The sequence below is a fragment of the Triticum urartu genome, chromosome 4A (assembly GCF_056163025.1).
Source record: "Triticum urartu cultivar PI428250 chromosome 4A, HENAU_Tu73, whole genome shotgun sequence".
NCBI lineage: Eukaryota > Viridiplantae > Streptophyta > Magnoliopsida > Poales > Poaceae > Triticum > Triticum urartu.
In genome coordinates this window covers 6,630,551-6,637,902 of record NC_141876.1, presented here as the reverse complement: position 1 = coordinate 6,637,902, position 7,352 = coordinate 6,630,551, and positions in this window count along the sequence as shown.

Below are 7,352 nucleotides of genomic sequence, written 5' to 3'. Positions count from 1 at the left end.
CCATTTAGGCCCGGACGAGCCCGAAAGGGGCTCGTGAAGCTCCCGTCCCCGCGCTATAGTAGGTGCGCCGCCATCTCCGCAACCCCCGCACAAGCCACTCCTTCGCTCGCTAGAGCCATCATAGGTGAGATTGGGCTAGGCCCGCCTAGACCCAGATCTGGGCCGGGAGGGCGCCGCCATCAACCACCACGCCAGCCCGTCGCCAAGTAGCCGCGCTGCCGCCTCCTGACCACCCGGAGCAGCGCCGCCTGGGGCAGCCGTCGTCGCTGGAACCACCACAGACCGAATAGCACCGTTGCCAGTGGCCACCACCCGAGCTGGGGCGCCACACACGGGGAATGACGAGGCCGCTGGCGCCGCCGACACCACGCGGGCAGGGCCCGAGGCGCAGGCCAGCGGCGGCGGGAGGAGGGTTAGGGGGAGGGGGCGCTGGGTGGAGGGGAGAGGAGCCCCCGGTCGCCTCGCTTGGGGAGGGGCGACGCGGGGGACAATTAAGATCCTTTCTGGGCGTTGTTCATCCACACATCTTCGTTGTTGCTTTGTATAGTCAGATTTGCTAGCTCTCACCAAAGTCTCATCAAGCTCCTATACCATTTAATTAATAATCAAGAAATAAATGAAGGAATGACCCCCACGTAAAATCAAATGCTCTAGAAATTAGATGAGACTTAGTTAATTCCCATCTAGATAAGAGTTAGTCACACCCTTTTACAATTTGTGATAGCTTCTTGTGCCATCTTTGTGAATTTCAATTTCTGTACCCTCTTTTTGTAACTTTGCCATGGTGTTTATCCCGTTTAGAATGTGCTACCACATTTTACTCCAAGGTTGTTTTTTTTTGAGCATTAGTACAGACACAAGCGCTCATATACACGCGCATACACTCACCGCTATGAACGCACACACGCACACCCTACCCCTATGAGCACCTCCGAAAGACTGAGCCGGCACATCATCTTGAGATTTACGAAGTCGCCGTAGGCGCCTCGTCGTCGACGGAAACGTCTCCTCCCACTGAAAGCGCATCGCCGGAAATCCTGAAATAAATCCATGGTGTTGGATTTTGCCTTGTTTACATATTTTCAAACAAGTTGTCGTCGCCACTGGCATATGCTAACGCGGAGTGTAAATTCAACTAGACATGTTTTTTTTCCCTACCTTCTCGTACGACCGACCTAACTCGACCCGCATCCCGTCCGGCTTGATCACTTGACTTCACCTCTTCGGCGGTTTTGCAAAGATACACACCCACTCACCGAGTAGCACAGATATTAAAGCAACATAGAAGGGTAAGAATAAGAGGTGTCTGAAAGCCTGAGCTTCAAAAATCCACATCCCTCTTGCTGCTTTGCCAGCCAAGTGAACAATCAATCAGCGACCTCTCCTTGATCATTACTGCTTCACATTCTGACTCAGAGTAGAACGTAGACGGTAGATTGAGGAAGGATCATAGGACCTGCCTGGAGTCTTTTACTGCTGCTTGAGCAGCTCCGGTTACACATTCCCAGCCCTTGTACCGCCCGAGGACCGACCGACCCCAAGTAGTGCCCTGTGTGTGTAGTCGAACACACCCACCAGTGCCACCACGCTCAACAGGCCGCACCTGCAAGCGCCACATTGCACAACATTCAGTTAACGATGGTCTCATCGACCATGGGAAACATCATCGCCGCAGCAGAGATGATCGATTGGCCTACCTCTATAGTTCAGCATTTGTAATATGCACCAACCTTCTTGGAAAAGTGCCTTGCTTATGTTCTTGGCACAGTTTACCGACTGCCACGTAGCCCTAGCTGCCTTCAAACACCTCGTCTATTGCAGCAGGATTAAGCCATTCTTCAGCTAGCTGCGGAGAATCTTTAACACATGAATCAGTATATATATTTTGGAAAAGGATGAATCAGTATATGTGAGGACCATCACAAAGTCAACAGCTAGCACGCACGCTCCCCAAATTATAATGGAAAGGGTGTGCCTCAAGATCACCGCACACCTGTCTTTACATCACTTCTGATTGCATCAAGTATTCCCTGCTGCCTATACATCGGGTAAGCTGCTGTACCAGCAAGTTGGCGCTTCCCAGCCAAAGGGAGGCCAACTGAGAAAAACCACTCTCATTCATTAGAGACCTCGCGACCTACAGAGATGCGCACGCAAAGATGTGTGTGGTCATACTATTGTACTGTTGGAACACAACTTCCTCCACGTCCTCCACGCCACCCGCACGCCCGAATCCTGCGCCCACGACTGGCTCGTCCCGCACGTAGCTCACGTCTCCTTAGGACTAGCTAGATCAGTTGTAACCTTATCCTGCCGTTGCACTTCATGTATATATATGTGTAACTTGTGAAGTCATAATCAATACAGAGAGTTTAATCCTTCAACTTGGTATCAGACGCGAGTTCTCCCTGAGACCTCACCATGTCCTCCTCGGCGCCCACCCTTCCCGTGGCCATCAACGCTGCTCCTCCTCCGCAGGGCACCACAGTGCCCCTCCCCGTCGCCTCAGCGCCGCTGCCCGATACCACGGGGCCTCCTGCCCCAGCGCCCCTGCTACGACTCCTGCTGCCACGACGTCCCTGCCCGTGGCCACGGCGCCCCCTGCGACGGCGCCGCTCGCGGTCACCCTCCTGTTCACGCGTCCTCCGTCCGCCGATGCCTCGTCTTCCTACGGCATCCCCAACATGCACCAGCTCAACATCGGCCACTTCCTCGACTTCAAGCTGGACTTCACCGCCGGCAACTTCTCCAAATGGCGACAGATCTTCAGGTGCGTGCTCTCCATGTACGATGCCGAGGGGCACGTCGACCACTTCTCCGAGCCTCTCCAGCAAACCGTGGCGTGGCGCCACGCCGACGTCACCATCCTGCTCTGGATCTACGGGTCCATCTCCGACGACCTCTACGATGTCATCAAGTCGCTGGACAAAACGGCGCACCGCGCTTGGAGCCAGCTGACTCACTTCTTCCACGACAATCAGCCGGCCCGCGCGATCCACATCGGGGCCGAGTTCCGCTCCACCACCCAGGGCGACCTCCGCGTCGGCGAGTACTGCCGTCGCCTGAAGGCCCTTGCTGACGCCCTCGCCGATGTGGACGAACCGGTCACCGACCGGTCCCTTACTCTGCAGCTCATCCGCGGGCTCTCGCGCCGCTTCCACGTCCTCGCCTCGGTGCTCCCCCTCAAGGTACCCTTCCCCACCTTCATCCAGGCGCCCTCGCGCCTCCTTCTCGAAGAGATCTCCCTCGACGCCCGTGATCGCACCGAGGGGGCCACCGCCCTCACCATCAGCACCAACGCCGGCGGCCTCCCCGGCAACTCCTCTGGCGATCGCGCTCGGCCCACCGGCGAGGGCAACCCTGGCCGCGGCGGCTCCTCTGATCGCGCCCGTGGCAATGGCCGCGGTCGTGGCCGCCGTCTTGGTCGCGGCAACGGCGACCGCCACCCACAGCAGCAGCAGTTCCCCGGCGGGCAAACGCCGTGGATGGGGTACTTCGCGCCCTGGGGCGCGCCTTTTCCTCCTCCTGGGCGTGCTCCGTGGGTGCCCCCGCACGCCGCCGGCATCCTCGGGCCCTGCCCCGCTGCCCCGACGCAGGCATACCCCGTCTTCTACCCTGGCGCGCCGTCCTCCTCGCATGCGCCACCACCACCGTCGCCCGCTCCTGGCTCGTGGGACAACTTCAGCATGCTCAACTCCGCCATGAGCAACATGTCCCTGCAGCAGCCCGGCGCCGCCGACTGGTACCTGGACTCTAGTGCCTCCTCACATATCTCCGGGAACGCAGGTATACTCACTCGGCTTTATGATGTTTCAGCTCATCATCTTCCTCCCATTATAGTAGGCAACGGCACCATCATGACTCCCTCTTCCCTCGGCTATGCCTCTCTCCCTCCCACACCCTTTCATCTCAACCACGTCCTAGTCTCTGCCAACGTGGTCAAAAACCTAATCTCTGTTCGTAAATTCACTACTGATAACTCATGCTCAATCGAATTTGACCCCTATGGCTTTTCTGTGAAGGACCTGCTCACTCGGAGGCTAATCATGAGGTCCAGTAGCTCCGGCCCGCTCTACCCGTTCCTAGGCTCCGGCGCCACCGTCCTCACCAGCACCACCGCCGGTGATATTTGGCACCCCCGCCTCGGTCATCCCAGCCGGGCTACTCAGACCTCGTTGCAGTCTTTTATTTCCCCTTCATGTAATAACGTGCCCGCACCATCTCCTACATGTGATGCATGCCAACGAGGGCGCCACACTAGATTACCTTTTTCAGCATCGCTTTCCTTTACTAGTTTCCCGTTTCAGTTAATTCACTGCGACCTCTAGACGTCGCCTATATCCAGCTTTTTTGGTTTTAAATATTATCTTATAATAATGGATGACTACACTCATTTCTCCTGGTCTTTTCCTTTACGTAACAAGTCTGAAACGGCCTCCGTTCTTGTACGATTTTGTCGCTACATCCTCACGTAGTACCACTCCCTTGTCCATTGCATTCAAAGCGACAATGGGGGCGAGTTCGTCAACACCGCCCTTCTCACTTTTCTCTCCGACCGAGGCATTGTACTCCGTCTCTCGTGTCCGCACACTTCTCCGCAAAATGGGAAGGCCGAACGTGCCATTCGCTCCACTAACGACATTCTTCGCACTCTCCTAGCTCAGGCTCACACGCCACCACCATATTGGGTCGAGGCTCTCCACACGGCTACCCATCTCCTCAACCGACGACCATCTCGTGTAGTTCACAACCTCACGCCTTACTTTCTCCTACATGGCGTTCACCCTAGCTACACCGACCTACGCACCTTTGGGTGCCTCTGCTACCCTAACCTTGCTCCATACGCCGCCCACAAACTCTCACCCCGATCCACCCCGTGTGTGCTTCTCGGTAGCCCTCCCGCGCATAAAGGCTACCGCTGCCTCGACCTAACCACTCGGCGTGTTTACACCTCTCGGCACGTAACATTTGATGAGACAATTTTTCCCTTCCAATCCACGCTTTCCGCACCCGATCCCACCACAGAAAATCCCAGCGCCCGTCCACCTCGTCCGCCGCCCTTCCACACCTCGGGATCGCCCCCACCTACCTCGTTTCCCACCAGCTCCAGATCCTCCTCGGATCACGCGCCTATCCACAATAGCCCACCTGTCTCCCCCGCCCCCGCCGCGTCCCATCCTCCCACCGGCCCGCCCCCAGCGCCAGCTCCGCGGACCCCACCCTCGCATGCCGCTCCCACCTCGCCCCCTTCCCTTCCGCCACGCGGCTCCACCCCACGCGCCGTGCCCCACGACCGCATGCAATCCTTCCCTCGCTGCCTTTTTCCCACGTCCAGCACCGCTCCATGCAGCACCTCGCCATGCAGCACCTTGCTCCCACCGCGCGCCGTCGCCATCGCACCCCCACAAAGCCCTCATCCTATGCGCACGCGCGGCAAGTCTGGCTTTGCCCTTCCTAAAACTCATACTAATCTCATCGTAGATATCCTCTCCCCCATCCCTCCAACCTACCGCACTGCCCTAAAAGACCCCCGCTGGTATGCCGCTATGCGTGAGGAACATGATGCACTGATTCATAATAAAACCTGGTGTTTAGTGCCGCGTCCTGCAGGTGTGAACGTCGTCAGCGGCAAATGGATCTACAGGCACAAGTTCAACGCCGACGGCTCTCTGGCATGCCACAAGGCTCGCTGGTCCTGCGTGGGTTCACCCAGCGTGAGGGCGTCGACTACACCGAGACCTTCAGCCCCGTTGTCAAGCGATCCACCATCCGGGTCGTCCTCAGCCTCGCCGTCAGCAGCTCGTGGCCAATCCACACCAATTGGACGTGAAGAACGCATTTCTTCACGGCCGGCTCGACGAGGTTGTCTACAGCGAGCAGCCTTTCGGCTTCCTCGACGCCGACCGCCCGGATCATGTCTGCCGTCTCCAGCGCTCCCTGTACGGCCTAAAGCAGGCCCCCCGCGCCTGGTTCTCGCGGTTCACGGCGCACCTCGTCGCCCTTGGCTTCGTCGCCTCCCGCAGCGACAGCTTGCTGTTCATCCTCCACCGCGGCGACTCCATGGCGTATCTGCTCTTATACGTGGACGACATCATCCTCACCGCCAGCAGCAACGCTCTCCTTCGCCACGTCATCGACTCTCTGCACCAAGCCTTCGCCATGACCGACCTCGGCGAGCTGCATCACTTCCTCGGCGTCAACATGCAGCGCTCTGCTTCCGGCCTCTTCCTCTCGCAGCAGCAGTACGCGCTCGAGGTCATCGATCGGGCGGGCATGCTCACCTGCAAGCCGATCAGCACGCCCCTCGACGCCCGCGCCAAGCTGTCTGCCTCAGAGGGCGCGCCCGTCGCCGACCCTACCCTCTACCGGAGCCTCGCCGGCGCGCTCCAGTACCTGACTCCGACGAGGCCGGACATCACTCATGCGGTGCAGCAGGCCTGTCTCTTCATGCACGATCCACGTGAGCCGCACCTCCAGCTCGTCAAGCGGATCCTGCGGTACGTGCATGGCACCTCCCACCTCGGTCTGCGCATCCACAGCTCTGCCCCGACACACGACCTCGTCGCCTACTCCGACGCCGACTGGGCCGGGTGCCCGGACACCCGCCGCTCGACATCCGGGTTCTGCGTCTTCATCGGGCCCAACCTCGTCTCTTGGTCCTTGAAGCGTCAGAACACGGTGTCCCGGTCCAGTGCGGAGGCCGAGTACCGCGCGGTCGCTAACGTCGTCGCCGAATCGTGCTGGCTTCGCCAACTCCTCACCGAGCTCCGTCGACCGCCACGCCGCGCCACCGTTGTCTTCTGTGACAACGTGAGTGCCGTGTACCTCTCGAGCAACCCGGTGCAGCACCAGCGAACAAAGCATGTGGAAATCGACCTGCATTTCGTCCGCGAACGGGTCAGCATCGGCAACGTCAAGGTTCTGCATGTTCCCACTTCATCTCAGTTCGCAGACATCTTCACTAAAGGACTGCCAACGGCCATCTTCAACGAGTTCCGGGACAGCCTCAACGTCCTCAGCGACCCCGTTTCGACTGCGGGGGGGGGGGGGGGGGGGGGGGGTGTTGGAACACAACTTCCTTCACGTCCTCCACGCCACCCGCACGCCCGAGTCCTGCGCCCACGACTGGCGCACGTAGCTCACGTCTCCTTAGGACTAGCTAGATCAGTTGTAACCTTATCCTGCCGTTGCACTCCATGTATATATATGTGTAACTTGTGAAGTCATAATCAATACAGAGAGTTTAATCCTCCAACTTGTACAATACTGAACCAAGGTTAAAAAATCTGGCTAAAGATATTAGATATTCCTGTAATCCGCTGGAACTAAGATACAGACCTGCAAATCAAAAC